The 17,234-nt window shown below is 34.2% G+C and overlaps 1 protein-coding gene across 3 annotated transcripts in view; it reads right to left on the reverse strand.

Moving 5' to 3' along the window:
* The window catches only part of CADM2 (cell adhesion molecule 2), a 249,974-nt gene that overhangs the window by 161,878 nt on the left and 70,862 nt on the right, over positions 1-17,234 (reverse strand). The window lies entirely within an intron of this gene.

A 17,234-nucleotide genomic window follows, 5' to 3' on the forward strand; every position in this document is an offset into this window, starting at 1 on the left:
GTTAATGACCATGTGACCATGTGTGCATGGCTACAGTAGGCTGCAGGACTTTAATCTAAAGTCTTCCAAGTCTTCAGTGGTGATTGGCTCACATTACAAACTTATGATTACCTTTTACATCCATGCATTTAAATGTTTGCTAAATATAAAGCAGAAGGTTAACTCATGGAGAAATGAGTCCTTGAGTAAAAACCCAGAAAAGTCTCTTTTGTTGTCCTATGAAACTGGGATTATGATCACCAATTTCATTTACCTATTATTTTACTGTTTCCCTCTTTTTAAGTTTTCTGTTAAAGAGATTTAAGTATATATATAAGTATTTCTCATAGTCTTTCTCATATAATGTTGTATTATTTCTTTTAATCCCACTGCATAATTTCTTACTTTTCCTGCACTGAGGAAATATTTCTTATTTCTCTAAATAACTCATTCTCTTTTCCTCTCTCTTTCTTTGGGTGTATTACATAATTTATACGAAGGATAAAAGAAAGTATTCATGCACATCAAGCCCATTTTAATCAAACCATTCTAACAATTTCATAAACCACAAGGGTAAGAGAATTATCAAACTTATGTTTTGTTATTTAATAACATTAAGTCTTTGATATTATATTTGCTTAATTGCCTTTAATTTTAGATTTTGGATTTAAAAGATAAAACATTTAACTCAAAAAGTCATTTATTACCATTATTTCTTATTTTTTCTTCTATTTTTTATTTTTGCTCTTTTTGGCTTCTAATGTCTCTTTTAATACCTATACAATTGATTATGGTGGAAAATGTAAATTACTTCTGCCTATGATGCTTAGTTGCTCTTTTCAGCTGCCCAGTCATCTAGAACTTCCACTTATGGCTTTAATTACTGTTAATGTTCTACTGACAATGCTGCAGAGAAAGAACATTTTTTAAGAAAGATTGTTTAAAATTAAAATCACTGGCCCAGCTGGGGTTTTAGGAGTTTTTACCTATATCTAGATTTTGCTAAATTTTTGGTTGCAGTATGCATTAGTTAATTCATTCAGCAAAAAAGTGTTGATTGACTGCTGTGTACCATGTGCTGGGGCTACTAGAAAAGAACTTTGCAGTAGGGTTTATCATCTGTGAACAAATAAGTGTACTATAAAGTGCTTAGCCTTTTTTTTCCTAATTATGTGCAAAATATATTGGTAATTTCATTTTTATTTTTTAAAGATTTATTTATTTATGCATACAAGAACTGGGGTGCAGGCCAGAGGCGTGGGGGGTAAGAGGATTCACCAGAGACAGAGTAGGAAACGGAACAGGCAGACTGACTGAAATACACTGCTGAGGGGAGCAGAGGGTGAGACAGGAGAGCTGCACCATGTGGGTAGCTCACTGGCTGGCTGGGGATGGAACTTGTGCTGTAGAGGATGTAGACAGCTTCACAGTGCTGTGCTTAACCCCTGCACCACCAAGGAGGCTTAATGGTAATTGTAACTGCTGCAAAATGTCACAAGAAGAAATTTTAGTTCTAGATGTGTGTGCATGCTGCTTTCCTTTGTCTTAATGCCTTAACAGTGTCAGTTTCTAGACACACATTACCTGTACAAGTCCCATCTCTGTGTATTGATACGTTATTTTTTCTCTTATTATTTTCTATGAGAGGTGAAAGAAAATAAAGTGTTAGGGCTCAGCCCAAGTCACCACAAAATCTTTTATTTTGGCATATTATTTTGAATCAAATTACTTGAGAAACAGCCAATACAAAAAGGATGCTTTGACCCTCTCTCTCTACTCTAAAATGAAGAAATAAATCTCCCATATAAAAGGTATCCTACCTGAAGCATGAGGTAGAGAGACATCCTTATCACCAGAAGTAGGGATTTTTGATCTAGAAAACTTAGTTCTTGACTAATAAATACCCAAGCCTGGAGTTTCTTTGTTTTCTTAGCACATTTCCTGTTTCTTTGTCTAAAAAGCATAACAACAGACTGCTTTGGTGAGTCTTAAGTATATATGAGGCTCCAATATACAAATTTAAATTTTTCCTCTCTGATTAATCTGCGTCTTTTCAATTTAATTATTGACAAGCCAAAAGAAGACAGAAGTAAGGCAAAATTTTCTTCTTCCCTACAAATATAGGTTTGATGAACTTTTTTGCAAGCAGATGCTGGAATTGTTCAATGAACCGGTATTAGCCCACCTGAACATCCATGAATCAAGGTGTATTTATTTAATGCCCATCAGAGTGTTATATATCGCAAAGAATTTTAAAGATGAGGGAAAGATCTTTGACTGAAACTGAAGCTATAGGCCTTTTTTTTATTAGATAGAAAAGACAAATACATGTCCGTGATGTCTCTAACTACTTATCTATTCATTCATTCATGAATTTAGACACACAAACATTTAATGAGTATCTATTATGTATTTAGAGCAGTTACAAGCAGCTAGAAGCTATCGTATATTATTTCTAAGACAACAGAGGGGCCAAACAGCACATACATAATATATTTTATAAATAAACAACTGTGATATATATTTGGTGTACTCAGACCAAAGACAATGAAAATCTGGCTCATTATAGAAAATCAGAAATTTTACAATTGAAGGGAAAGGCCAGTTATTTTGAAAGCTATTGTAGTAATGCAGATAAGATTCAGACCTCTAGACTTCTGTATCTACATGAAATTGCCAGGTGAAATTATTACAGAACCTCAAATATAAGAAATGACAAACTATTGTTATTCAACCTTCCCTCCATTTCTGACACATCTGTTCTCTTTCATTTGTTATCTCACTAAATAGCATCCCTTTTCTCAAATTGCTCAACATACTAATTCTTCACCTCCTATATTCATATTTTATAGCTTTCATAATTCTAAAATCTCTTTTAATTCTCATTCTCATTATCTCCTCTGCTACTCATCTTGTTCCAAGTATAGCTAACTATTACTTATCTTTCTGGTCTGGTAAATTCAAGTGCTTAAGAGAACTTACCCTTTTCCAAATTCTCCTTTAATCCAAATTAGTTTTTCTTGTTTTTCTTTTCATAGCATCTAGCCCTTTCTTTGTTGAGATAATTCTTCACTCAATTTATAATTCATTTTATCCGGGAGGGTTTCTGTGAACATTTTTTTGTTTGTTTCTGTCACAGGATTGTGAACATATTGAAAAGACAAAATATTATTGTTTTTCTGACCATTAAATATTTAGTTCTGGGACTGATTTGGTACATAAGAGTGCTCAGTAAATATATTTTCAGTGTGCGTATGTGTAAATACACATACATATATACACACATGCAGTGGAATACTACTCAGTTACACACACACACACGCAAAAGATGATCTTACCATCTGTGACAACATGGATGGAACTTGAGGATATTATGCTAAGCAAAAATAAGTCGGAAGAAGAAACACAAATACCAGATGATTCTGCTCATATATGTGGAAATACAGAAACAAAATAACTAGTCAGGTAACACCAAACATAAACAAACCCTAGATACCTGACTGTAGAACTGAGACTTCAGAGGGTGAGGGTGAGGCTGTAGAGGAAAGGGGGAGGGAGCATACCACACTCTATTCATGTATCTACGGGGCCTTGGTGGTGTGTGTGGGGAAACATGCACCTAAACAGGTGGTATCTATGTTCTGAGTCATGTACAGTGTGTAAACCAATGTTAGCTAATGAAGAATGAAAATATTGCAAAAAAAGAAATTTTCATTTCACTTAGCAACTCAAAGTGTGTGTGAAAGTTTTAGAGTTGTCCTGCCTTTGAAAAGCAAATCCGTGCTCTGAGTGTTAGAAAAGAGATGAGATTTGAGTGAAAAAGTGGAGAAACAGTGTTCCAATAGTGGGCAGAAAAAGAACTTTGGTGGCTGATATGATTTTAAAATTCAGTAAACAAAGAAGATTCTTATTTGAAAAATGATGGGAAATAGACCTTGAATGATTCAAAAAATGATTCAAAGAAATAATTTGGAAGTAGAATTAAGCAATTACTAGATAGGCAATAATAAGGTTTTGGAGATTTTAGAGAAAGTTGAAATAATCTAAAAAAAATGTTTTTGGAAGATTAACCTAATCTTGATAAATTGATAAATAAAAGCACATACCTAGAAGTTCAAAGCTGAGCTTTGAAGTGACAGCATAAATGCAGAAGCAATCTGCAGTCTAATGATGACTTGGAAATGAATAAATAGTTTTAGCAATAAAAAAACATATTTTACTAGTAGCAACTAAATGATTTTAAAAACCTTAGAATTTTTTTTTTTACTTTTTAGCTTTAAATAGCTCACAGTAGAAATAATTCATGTTAACTTAACATCATTATATATAAATATGGATATATACAAACTTGGTTTTGGAGTTTCAATGTCACAGGTATGTACACTCTTAATTTTTAACATTATTTTTGTCAAATCTGAACGTTCTTTCATATATTGTTAATATGTACCTAGTTTATGATATCAAACCTAAAATCTCTATTTTCCAGTATAAAATCTTTGATAGCAGGAAGCTGAAGTCGAAGTCAGAAAATTTATTTTCAACTGTTTAATTTATTGAATTAAATTAAAAAAAACAAATAGAATAATTGAAACATTTTTCTGCCTTTGAATTTCTCAATGTGGTAGAAGAATTGATCCTTAAAACTATTCAGGTTCCTAAGAGAAGATATGAATTATTTTACAACCCACGGACATGATAAAAAACTGAACTTTCACCCTTTTTTGTAAAACCATTTCACACAAAAAGGCAAATAGTAGAACAACTGCGAGCAATTTAAGAATGATCACTCCAACAGAGAAGTCACAGCTGGAAAGAATCTTCACCTTCCTATGCTTATTTCAATTAATCATGAGAAACAATTGCAAAATGTCACAACTGTCCTCTAGATTCTAAAATTAAACATGAAATAGACAATTCATTCAATCATGAATTTTCTTTTTTTTTTTTTTAAGATTTATTATTTATTTATACAAGCACTGGGTACATTCAGAAGCGCGGGAGGGTAAGAGAATTCACCAGAGTCAGAGCAGGGAACAGAAGAGCCAGACTGACGAAATACACTGCTGAGGGGAGCAGCGGACGTGGCAGAAGAGGTCTATCGCGCCATGTGGGACCCTCCTCTGGTGGCCGGGGAGCAGCCGGGGATCGAACCTGCGCTACAGAGGCTGAGGGCAGCTTCGCAACCCAGCGCTCAACTGCTGCGCCACCGGGGAGGCCCTCAATCATGAATTTCCTTGTATAACATAATGCAAACCGTAATTTTATTTTAAACATAATCAAAATGTTTAAGTACATTCTATAAAATGTTGGGCATAAAGCGATCAAAAAGTTTGCAGGGAAAGATTTAGAGAGCTCCACTGGAAGTGCCATTATATCCAAGTTTTGCGCAAGACTGGCCTACTTTCAATGAGATCAATGTAGAAATAACAACCTTCCCCCAAAGGAAGCTGAATGCTTTTCCATTCATTGCTCTGCACTTGAAAAGTCAACATCTAGTAAAAGACTAGCATGACCCAGATAAGCAATAGAGAATGACCATATTCCATCATCAAAATTATGCAGCAGATAGCCAACCTGTACAGAAAGTTTTCACAAACCTTTCTCAAGACACCAATACACAACTTGTATTTAAAATAAATTTTCAGAATTTGAAGATATAATAGGCAAAAGCTTTGTAGATAGAAATAAGTGAGAGATACACACAACAAATACACACAAGGCAGAGGGTGAGGCATCCTGCAACTGAAAATCTTATGACATTCAAATCACATAACAGAGAGTGGTCACATAGCTACACTGTGGTACAGTTGACCTTAGCTTCTTTATAAGCCAAAATTTGTTCTACTGTGATGGACAGGGGCCTTGATAATAATCCCCTGCACCCTCAGGAGGGGATAGAGTCTTTGTACTACCTGCTTGCAGACAGGACCGTTTTATCTATTTCCTCTATCTAGTCATATAAAAATTGGCATTTACCTTTTTTGAATGCTGAGCAATATTCCATGGTGTATATGTACCAAATCTTCTTGATCCAGTCATCTATTTTGGGGCATCTGGGTTGTTTCCATAGCTTAGCTATTGTAAATAATGCTGCTATAAACATGGGGGTGCAGGTGCCCTTTTGAATTAATGTTTCTGTGTCCTTTGGGTAAATACCTAGAGATGGAATTACTGGATGATATGGAAGCTCTATATTTAGTAGGTTGAGGAATCTCCATACAGCTTTCCATAGTGGTTGGACCATTTTGCACTCCCACCAACAGTGCAGGAGAGTTCCTTTTTCTCCACACCCTGGCCAACACTTGTTGCTGCTCATTTTTTTTTAATATATACCACTCTCACTGGTTACTCAGCAATCAAAAAAGATAAACTCATGCAATTTACGCAACATGGATGGAGGTGGAAGGGATCATGCTCAGTGAAATAAGCCAGAAAGAAAAAAAAAAATTACCGGATGGTCTCACTCATAGCAGGAATTTAGAAAACCTAAATAAAGGACCAGGAAAAAGACTAATTATAATAAAGAAAAAAATCAAAATCGACAAGCAACTATAAACCAGAGATACACTACTCGGGTAGGGCGGAAGGAAAGGAGAGGGATTAGGGTCAAAATAAGGGGGGGTGGAACTCTATGGGGAATATAACCAAAATGAAAATGCATATTGTGCAAAAATGAAAAATGATGTAAGAATTATATGAAATAAAATATATTAATTTAAAAAATAAAAAAAAAATTGGCATTTACCATCTATGCCAAAACATGAAAACATTTGGGAAGCATTGAGTTAATAGATAGCTAAATATACCATTTTCATTCCTTATTATACATTCTTTATGATATCTCCAATTTAATACACCTTAGTTATGTTGGTGTGGATTAGGGTGTCCCAAACTGAAATACCTATCTCTTAAATTCACTTCTTTTTTTTTTTAAGATTTATTTATGCATACAAGAGCTGGGGTACAGGCTAGAGTTGTGGGGGGTGAGAGGATTCACCAGAGACAGAGAGGGGAGCAGAACAGGCAGATATACTGAAATGCACTGCTGAGGGGAGCAGTGGACGAGACAGGAGAGGTCTGCTGCGCCATGTGGGTTGCTCCCTGGCAGGACAGGGATCGAACTGATGCTACAGAGGCTGAAGATAACTTCATAGTGCTGTGCTTAACCCCTTGAGCCACCAGGGAGGCCCTTAAATTCACTTCTTTAAAGCACTCTTTGTGCAAGAGTATATATCAAAAGTCTCTGAGAAGTCCTGTGTGTTATGAATTCAAACCAACAATTTCCTAATTTGAAAATCCTAGTGCTAAATAAACACCTGAACTGGAGTAGGCTACACATGATGACTGCTAATTAATACATGGTGCTCCTGGCAAGTTAACCAGATTAGGAAATATAGAAAACTATTTTAAGGAGGTTTGTTTTTAAGCAAGAGTGCTATATGTTTCACTCACACTATCTAACAGTATGACTGATGCCAAATTCTAAAGCTGGAAGTATTTTTTATCAGAAGGATTACTTTGCAATTTAAGAAATGTTGTTACAAGACCAGAATATTGATTAAAGGAGTAAAAGGAATTCATTTTGTATCAAAATCCTCCAGAAATATTAATAGAAAATTTAGTGTGATCAGTAATATGTTTATGTGTATGTATATCAATGCATATATACACATATCTATATATACTTCCCAAGGTAACAGTATTTGTTCAAATGGAGAACAGCATGCAATCATTATTGCTAAAACTATATAGTTCTAGAAAAGTATACAATTTTACTGATCTTACATAATACTACTGAGACAATCTACAATCCATGAACTGGCCAAAAGCACTTCTCTGTATTTAAGCAAACATTGGTTCATGTTTTGGAAATAAGACTGTGACATAGATGGCCAATTCATATTTAGGTACTACAGCTGTGACACAAAGGATTACTGTCCTGCTAAAATGCAGGTTCCTTTTTCAGATTGTAGAATTCTCTCTGGAAGGCAGCAACTTTATTTCTCAACCCCTTTTCATCTCTTTGGGCCATATGGCTCATTTTCACTCAGTGGAAATATAATAATATTATAGACTGCCTTTATTCATATCTTGATTTTTCGAACTATTAGCTGTATGAATTTGGATATTTAAATTCTCTGAGTTTCCTCATCTGTAACATAGGCTTATAAAAACTCCACTTATAGTTTTGGCATGAGGATTAAATGAACTAGACCAGAGCCTGGAATAACATTTATATTAAACAGTGTTAAACAACTCTAAAAAAACACTCACTAGAGAAATGAAATTCAGGTTTGTTTATTTTTTTTTGTTGTGTTTTGTTTTTTCACTCTTGCTAGATTTTATGCTTTAACTATATTCTTCTAGAAATGTTATGTGCTGAAAATTTAAATATTGGAAAAACAACTTATGAAAACATGGACTGTAGCCAAAGCTGTGTGTCTTAAATATGTTAATAAAGGGTATTAGAAAGATATTTGTAAAGTCAAGACCTAACTTCCCGATTTAGAGTGGGTGATCTTTCTGATATATAAGTTGAGACTTAATATATTAAATACTAAGTTTCTGATTTTTTTTTTTTTTTTTTGTAGTGAGAGCATGAGCTGAGATATATACTTCTCTCTGTTGATCAGCTCAGTTTTATTAAATCTCCCAATCAATCTAGATAATGTTTTGGGGTGGTTATTTGTAATGAGAAAAATTATTCACAGAAGAAATAATAACTATTTTTAACAAATTTTAAAAATTGTAAAAGGCCGGAATACTAGTAATATCAACACTATTACTGTTTTTCACCTAAGTGACCTTAGGAGACCCTCCCTGAAGACTATATGACTTACAAATGATATTCTGACTCATAGGTCTCTGGCAACAAAATTTGAAGTCATATAAATCAAGTGGATCTCATCCTCCTGGTTGAGATCTATATTTGTTTTCATGACCACCAAATGTAACACTGTCCAAAGCAAAAATTTGGCACATGCTTTTGTCTTTGTTCTTTCATTATAGCTTACTTGCAAGTACTATGTACCCTTAAAATTCAGTCTTTGAAGAAATCCTTTAATATCCTGTATCTTAAACTTCCAACCACAATATTCTGGACACATTCAACTTGGATATCCTAATCTATATTCCTCTATGGTTCTGTTGCTCAGTTATCCTATAGTATGGTGTGTCCTTCTTATATAGTATTGGTTGAATGATTAAGTGCATGGACTTTCAAAAATTAAATATTTAGAAATAGGGTTAAATCTAAAATGTAAGACTAGGAAAATCAAAGTTGTATATTCTTACTAAAAATGTAGCAACATCATTGCTAATAAAACTCTATTTTTATGGCCCTTTGTGTTCTGAAGTTTGATATCAAATATAAAACAACATAGGAGTAACAACATAATTTTGTAATTCAAATGCTTTTATTATTCTCTGATCCTCTCCTATAGGAAAGATGGTCCAATATCTCTCATCTTAATTTGAACCTCCCATTTTTCATTGTCCAGAGGCAGAACCTGCATTTGCTCAGGAAGCCTTTCCTTTGTCCCCACAAAGATCTCAACTCTGTTGTCATTTGAGTGCTTCAATAAGCCCAGAGCTGCTGATAAAGTCATGTGTGATTCCTAGACAGAACCAAGTCTCAGAGTGACTATTACCAAGGCATCTCTGAAGAGAGTCAAATAACCCACTCAAATTCCTGATCACCATTTTAAAAGTAAGATTTGTTTGACCAGCTCTCATTACATGAAGTATACATACACTATGAGTTAACATACTAATATCAAGAATGATCAGGGATTAGACTCTCAGCATTGATGAACTGAATGTTTACTTCAAAACTCTTTCATTTAGATTGTTCCAGGTATGAATGAATAGAAAATTGAGCGTATTTTCAATTCAGATCTCCTATTTTCTTTAAATTTGGGAGATTTTATTATGGCCGTATCAATTGCTTGGTTGCTAGAGTAACAAAATATGCCTTAAATATTTTCATAGCTTTTTTCAATTTTTAAAAATGTTTCTTTTTATTCCATGAGAGCTAAAAAAGTAATAATGTAAGTAAAAATTGCCAACAGACAATAAAAACACAGGAATGAAACTCACCCCATCTAGTCATAACCTGTTCTTCAGGATAACACATTCAACAGTTTTTTCTTATTGTCTATTGTTCTGTTTTGGGAAGAAAAATTTATCTGAGGCTCAGAAATCCCTGAAACCTAGATTATCCCATTATTCTTCTCAAGAAACCTATGAAGAAAACATTATTAATACTATTACCCACTTTGGAGAGATGAGTAAACTAAAGCTTAGAGAGAAAGCACCTGCCCAAGGTTATACAGCTTGGAAGAGAAGAACCTGAGATAGGACCCAGAGGGTCTGCTGCAGAATCAGAGTCCATAAACACCCTGCTCTCCAGAGGTGGGTGGGTTAATGGGGTGGGTGGTAGGGGTGTGGGGCACAGGATTTTTAACACCTAATCTAAGAACACAGGTTTGTTTTTTATTAACTGTCCCCAACACACACACACACACAGTGTGCACACAGGATTATTTTATGTAAAGATTTATTATAGAGTCTCTTGTTCAAGCCTCATTTTTAGAAAGTTATAAAGCACATTTGCATTGCAGTTCCTCCTGGAGTTTTAGCTTCTGTTGTTTACCAGGAGCATTAAGGTGATCTTCAAATGTACTGCTGAGCTTGGGAGAAAAGCCAGCTTAAATGTCTATTAATGATAATCCTGCATGTTGTTAGTTAGCACTCTTCCCTCCTAATGGTATGAGGTTGTTTTCCTTGTATTTATTAAACTGATGACAGAAAGTCAAGCTAAATACTTATTATCTTTGAAAATCAAGGTAATGAAATGGTTAGAAAACCTCATATAAATATTTTTAAAACACATTTGTATTAAATTATATTTTAAAAATAAGACAATATAGGACTATTTTTGCATAGGAAAATTTAACATTTTGTTTATGATGAAGTTTAAGGAACTATCACATGTTCTTTCATAAAATTACAGTGAGTGTTAAGAGGGTAGAGAGAGGAAGACAAAGAGAAATAAACAAAGGGATAGAATAATTCTCCAGCCAGAAGACAATTATTCTGTTTTTTTTTTATGAACATAACGCCACTTAACAAGTCAATATGAACTAGTTAAACAAAACATATTTCTCAGTTTTATAAATGTGATCTAAATATACTCTAACCTGTATATGAGTGCATGTTTTTTTAAATGATATTTCTAGTTTATCTAAAAGCCATTGCAGCTTTCAAAGAAAATGATACAAAGCATGTCATGATGTTTGTATATTTTCCTTTTCCTGTTTTCTCTACAAATGTATGCAGGTTCTACTACCGTATAGCCACTTACATTTAGTCCTGATAGACAGTACTTGTAACAAGTTACTGCATGAATGCAATTATATTTCTGTTTTATATTTTTAATCTGCCATTTAATGTATAAGGATCAATACTAAATAATTTCTGTATGTAGTATATACTCTAATAATTTATGAATCTAATATCTAATAAATTAATCATAATGATTTGTGAGTCATGATCCTGCCTCCTGCAAGATGTTACCAGTAAGGGCAAAATCATGACAACTGAAAGAGACATAAGGATGAGTTCAATAAACAGAAGAGAGGGTGAATTAAACATATGTGACATCCTCTCTTTATCCTCAGTTTCTCAGCAGGGTCTGCAGGGGATGGCTGTGGAGAAATGGCTTCCCTGCGTCCTGATCTTGCCAAGAAGACATGTGATGGTGCCTAGTCTACAGGAGAGCTTTCTGAAAGAAATTTAGAATTGAGAGGCATTTAAGTGACCATGAACAGGAAATTATTTGACCCAAAAAGATATATCTCATTGATTCAAGTCTAGTTTTTGCCATAAAGCTTAAACAAAAAATAGCAGGTGTCCTGGTTTGAAAGGGCAACATTTCTTGAAAGAGGTTTGGGGAAAGCTAGGGAATATAACTTGCATTCAAGCAGAACATTTTATTTTCCCTATCACTTCAGCTAGTCCCCATCTCCAGAGGCTGCCAGCCATGATCATTTGGGAAGTCACAATGGATCTATTCTATTCAATCCTCTTGTGGGGACAGGTCATTACACCAGCAGTGTGGGACTTCCCAGAACAGATTTTCCTTCTAGTGCTAATTTGTTTTTCTCTGGAGCAATATGCAGAGGCACTAATCATGATAGTTCATCGTGAATGTTTTCTTGGTAGACTTTTTTAACCTCTGCAGCAGCTGTAAGATTGGGAAATACATGCATTAAAGCAATTAAATTTAAAAAAAATATATAAAAGGCATAACATATCAGTAATATGTGTGATAGAAGGGTTTATTATAGAAAATAAACATAGATTAAAATTAGTTACAAGACAGAAACTGTGATTTTACAAACTACATACCCTGGAAATTTCCTAACACCATGATAAGAGCTTCTTAATAATGGCTTATCAATGAAATTAGAGAGACTAGATTCCTTTTAAGGTCAATCAAAGAAAGAAGTGACAGGTTCTATGATTCTCTGCCTAAATACAAAACAAGGAAAAATTTTGTATATATGTATTTTATTAGTATATTACTATCTTTATTAATAAAATCTGTTAGTTTAAATAAATATCTTGCTACTCTGAACCTTAATTATTTAATATGTGTTAGAAACATTAGATGTATCCCCCTCTTTCACCAACTACCACCACCATGGAGTGAATGAGTAGAATTAGAATTCAAGTGTGAGAGCAACAAATTCATAGATTTTAGCTTAAAGTCTGTTGTTCAGGATTAGCTTTAAGACTAGCATTGCCTTTGAATATAATGTCAATAGACAAACAATCAGGTTGTACTATAATCAAGAAAGTATTTTTTGAGAATAGGAATCATCACTGGCATTTATCACCAAGGGGTGGTCCACCAGGGTCAAGGCACAGAGACATTTTAACAGAGTAAGCAGGGAAGTGATCAGAACTTAGATATTTGAAACTTTTGGATTGGTTGACCAGGTCTGCAGACAGAAGGCTGCAGTTTTTTCTAGCAATCAGCAGATGGGCTCTCCTGTTTCTTTCCTAATCACCCATAGGGGGTGGGGGGGAGGGAATAGCCATTCTTTCCTAGTAACAGATGGAGAAATCAGTAAGTGAGTCTTCTTCAGGACTACCTATGGAAGTTGAGTCAGGCTGCTGAGTCAGGCAGCTTAGTTTTCGTTTAAATGATTCAACATGGCAGTTAGAGATAAAATAGTCTGTTTGATTCAACATGGGTTCCACAGTAGGATGTTTATGCTTACAGGAACAGTGAAGCTTGGGTAATCATAAGGAACAATGATACGGAAATGAAAGTAATGTCAGCAACATGATAGTTTTAGATGAACTTTAAGCCTTTCAAATCCCTGAGCTCCTATTTTCTAAGAAAGAGACACTAAATTCACATGGTACTAATCTTTCAGCTTCTTTGCACCTCTCCTCTGCTACACCACAACCTTCCCAAATCCCCTCCTGCATAATTCTAGCATTACCCTGGAAATGTATTTAAATATGTGCCGAATGGATACCATTATCTGTAATGCTCAGCTTTTTCTTTTGTAATTGTTGATTTTTCTCTCTGAAGTGTTTCATGTAATCAAATGCATAATATTCAATTTAATTGGTTCCCTAGTTGAAGTTACAGTTCAGAGAACCCCAACAATTATGTAAAATTGATTATTATATTATTACTATCGAACATTGATTGTAATCTAGATTAGAACAAATTTAGAATCATTGATATTTGAATGGTTATCATTAATAATAATATGTATTGTGTGAAGCCTTGTTCTATTTATTTATTTTGGTGAAAAATAATTTAAAAAATATAAATAACCACATATGATCCAGCTCATAGTTCAGGTCACATAAATAATTATCAAAAAGTTAATGATATATATGATATAAATACATAGCATAATCATTTCTTTACACATAGTATTAAAAATAAATATATGCAGCAAGTTAATACAAATAAAAAATAGTTTGGGAGTCATTTTATCCCAATGGGCTTATTAGTAACAGTAAACAGTTTGGTTCACCAAGATAAAATGCACAATAAATTTTGGAAAAGAGAATAACAGCTATTTAGTGTCATATCATTAAATACATGAGGTACTAATGTTTCAGGGTTTTTTTTTTTTTTATATACCAATGTGAATACTAGTTGTGTTAAATAAGTTATTTAGTGCTTTTAAAATTTTAAAATGAAATTATACTATTAAAAAAATCAGATGCAACTACAAGTATGTAGATACATGGGAAAGTTCCTACTGCAGATGAAAGAGTTACAAGTTACTGTAATTTAGTGTTGTAAGTCTTAGGTGATGGCTTCTGAGGAATATCAGGTTGTAAGTCATGGATATCCTCATAGAAACAAAGAAAGAGGTGTCATTTTTTTTTTCTAAAAATGGAAGGGAAAACAGAAACAAAGCTCAAAAACTAATTAGACTGCTGCAACAGAAATGAAAGCATTTTGATGCAACATATTAAAAGGAAAATGCTGTGAAATTAACAGTAATCAAAAGCTAATTAAGGTTGATGCAATAGGAACAGTCAAAGAATGCTTGATAACATTTATTGAACTAAAGAAACATGGCTGTCAGCAAAGGACACATGTGGAATACAATTCAAGTAATTACAGGAAAAAGGCTAAAACACAGAATGCATAAATAATGAGAAACTTGAAACATACAATTCCTAATAGAATCTTGATTTTAGTTAATGAACATATCTCCATGAGAAATAAGAGTTAGCAGGAAATGATGCTATCTTTAATTGTCCCCCCTCCCCTTACTACCTTTACAACTCTCAAATAACGTTGATAAATTATTCTTTTTTTTAATCAAATGAACTATTTCAGAAGATCTGTAAGCAGAACATTATCATTTACTTAATCTAAGAGATGGTAACTAAAATCAGTAATGTAAGAACAACAGAATTTTGATATTTTCCTTCTTGTCATGAAATGAATGACCCTGACTTCCATATTTGCCATTATGAGATTTGAATGATTGTCTTTGCATTTTCAATCTCACATCCTTTATCTTAGTAAATACCAATTAGAAAGCTGAATTTTGTATATGGCGTAAGTATGGCAATTGGGATATGCATTCACTGAGTTCTATAACATAGGTAGCAGAATAACTAGTATAAAGAAATAGTTCCAAGGTTAAAAGAGGAAGAGAGAAAAGAATAAATAAAAACCATGTTTTTATTGTTTATTATTTTGTTAGCCTGTTTTCAATAAGACTTAAACATAGAGGATAAAAAAAAAACAGATAGCCCATTAGAAGAATGATTCTAGATAGTACAAAAGGGACAAAGATACATAAAAAAAGCAATTTCTATATAATTCAGAATAGCCATCTTTAAATGAATAGAGGTAAATATTGTACTATTTCAACAACTAAAAAGATACAGCTAGGCAGGCCAAAAAAAAAAAAAAAAAAGTAGCTTTCTTTATTCCTCCCAGGCAATATGCTTCACAATGAGTTCTACTTGCCAGGTGAGCAATGCTAATTAGGGTACTAGTCTTGGCTGTTAGGTTTGCTTCAGGAAAGAATAGCTGTGAGGAGTAGGCATATGGAACCAGACCATGGCTCTTAAATTTTCATGGACATATGTTCAAGAGGGGCGCTTGGTAAAATGTAAATTTCATGGGGTCGCCTCCAGAGATTGTGATTCACTTGGTCAGGGTGAGTCCAAGGCATCTGAATTTTAACAAGCACCTTCCAAATGCTGTAGGAGCCTTTCATTAGCAATTTTAGCTGCAGGTTATTATAAGTCCTTTAAAGACCATAATTATTTATTCACCTTTGTACTGTCCAATTCACCTTAATCAATCACCTCCATAACCCCATGCCCATTTTATTGTAACTGAGCAAAAAACAAAAACAAAAACAAACAAACAAAAAACAATGGTCACTGGTATTTTATGTTATAAAATATCAAAATGTGGTAGCGCTAATAAGAAGTGATTTAGTTAAATACCTGGTGATTTTCAATCTTGGCTGCACATCAAATTCACCAGGGAGATCTGTAAAATACTATAGCTAGAGCCAGGCTCCAAATCAATTGAACAGGACCTTCGGGGTAGGTTCTGTACATCTGTATTTTTCAAATGTCCCTTAGGTGATACTGTGACAAAACACAGACTGAGTATCATTGACAATTGGGTAGTTAGAACAATTTATCAATGATAAATTTCCAATAAGAAATTCTGAAAAAATTCTGCTAAACTATTATATAGTAAGCTCTGATTTACCTAGCTCTTACTCCTCTCTGCTATGCTATGATGGCAAAGTCTTGGCTTGTTAATAAGTCTTGACTTACTCTACTTTTCCTCCCAATAGTTACTCAATTAATTTAAATGCCTAGGCTGATTTCTTCAGAGATGAAGCTTAATTAACATGTCTGACTTCACAATGGCTGCCCTATTCTGGACACATCTTCAGCTCTCAATGACCATGTCTGCATTTTGTGAGCACTCATGCCCAATTCAACAGCATTTGGGTAGCCAAATACAAAAGAATCATAGCTCTTTCTTTGAAACTTTTCCCAATGCAAAAATGGAAACTAAAAGTCCCTTCCTAACCTTGAAAGTCAAGTGATACAGATGTGACAAGTTGTTGGGAACCTGTCTCTCTTTTTTGTGTGTGTGAATTGTAGAAATTCTTTTCAAAGATTTATTTATTTATTTATACAAGCACTGGGTACAGTCAGAAGCACGCGAGGGTGAGAGAATTCACCAGAGCCAGAGCGGGGACAGAGCAGGCAGAAGGACGGAAGTACACTGCTGAGGGGAGCAGCGGGCGGCAGGAGAGGTCTGTGCGCCATGTGGGACCCTCCTCTGGTGGCCAGGGAGCAGCCGGGGATCAAACCGGCGCTGCAGAGGCTGCGGGCAGCTTTGCAACCGCTGTGCCACCAGGGAGGCCTCTTTTTTTTTTTTTTTTTTTTTCATACTTAAACTTGTCTCTAACTGATGAGCATAAAGACAATTAGAAAAAAACAAAAACGAAAACACAAAACAAGGATAAAAGGAGAGAACAACTGGCATTCAAGTCCAAATTTGCAACTGATTCAGAGATCTAACTTGATTCCAATTTTCCTCACAATTGCATTACCAGTATATCCTTATTTTGTGAAACTGTATCAACTTGCATTTCCAGCACTTGTAGCCAAATCACTCCTGGATTTTAGAATCTGTGATCTAAATGATTTCCCTGTAG

The sequence above is a fragment of the Talpa occidentalis genome, unplaced genomic scaffold (genome assembly GCF_014898055.3).
Source record: "Talpa occidentalis isolate TD23 unplaced genomic scaffold, MPIMG_talOcc4v2.1 talOcc4.4, whole genome shotgun sequence".
NCBI lineage: Eukaryota > Metazoa > Chordata > Mammalia > Eulipotyphla > Talpidae > Talpa > Talpa occidentalis.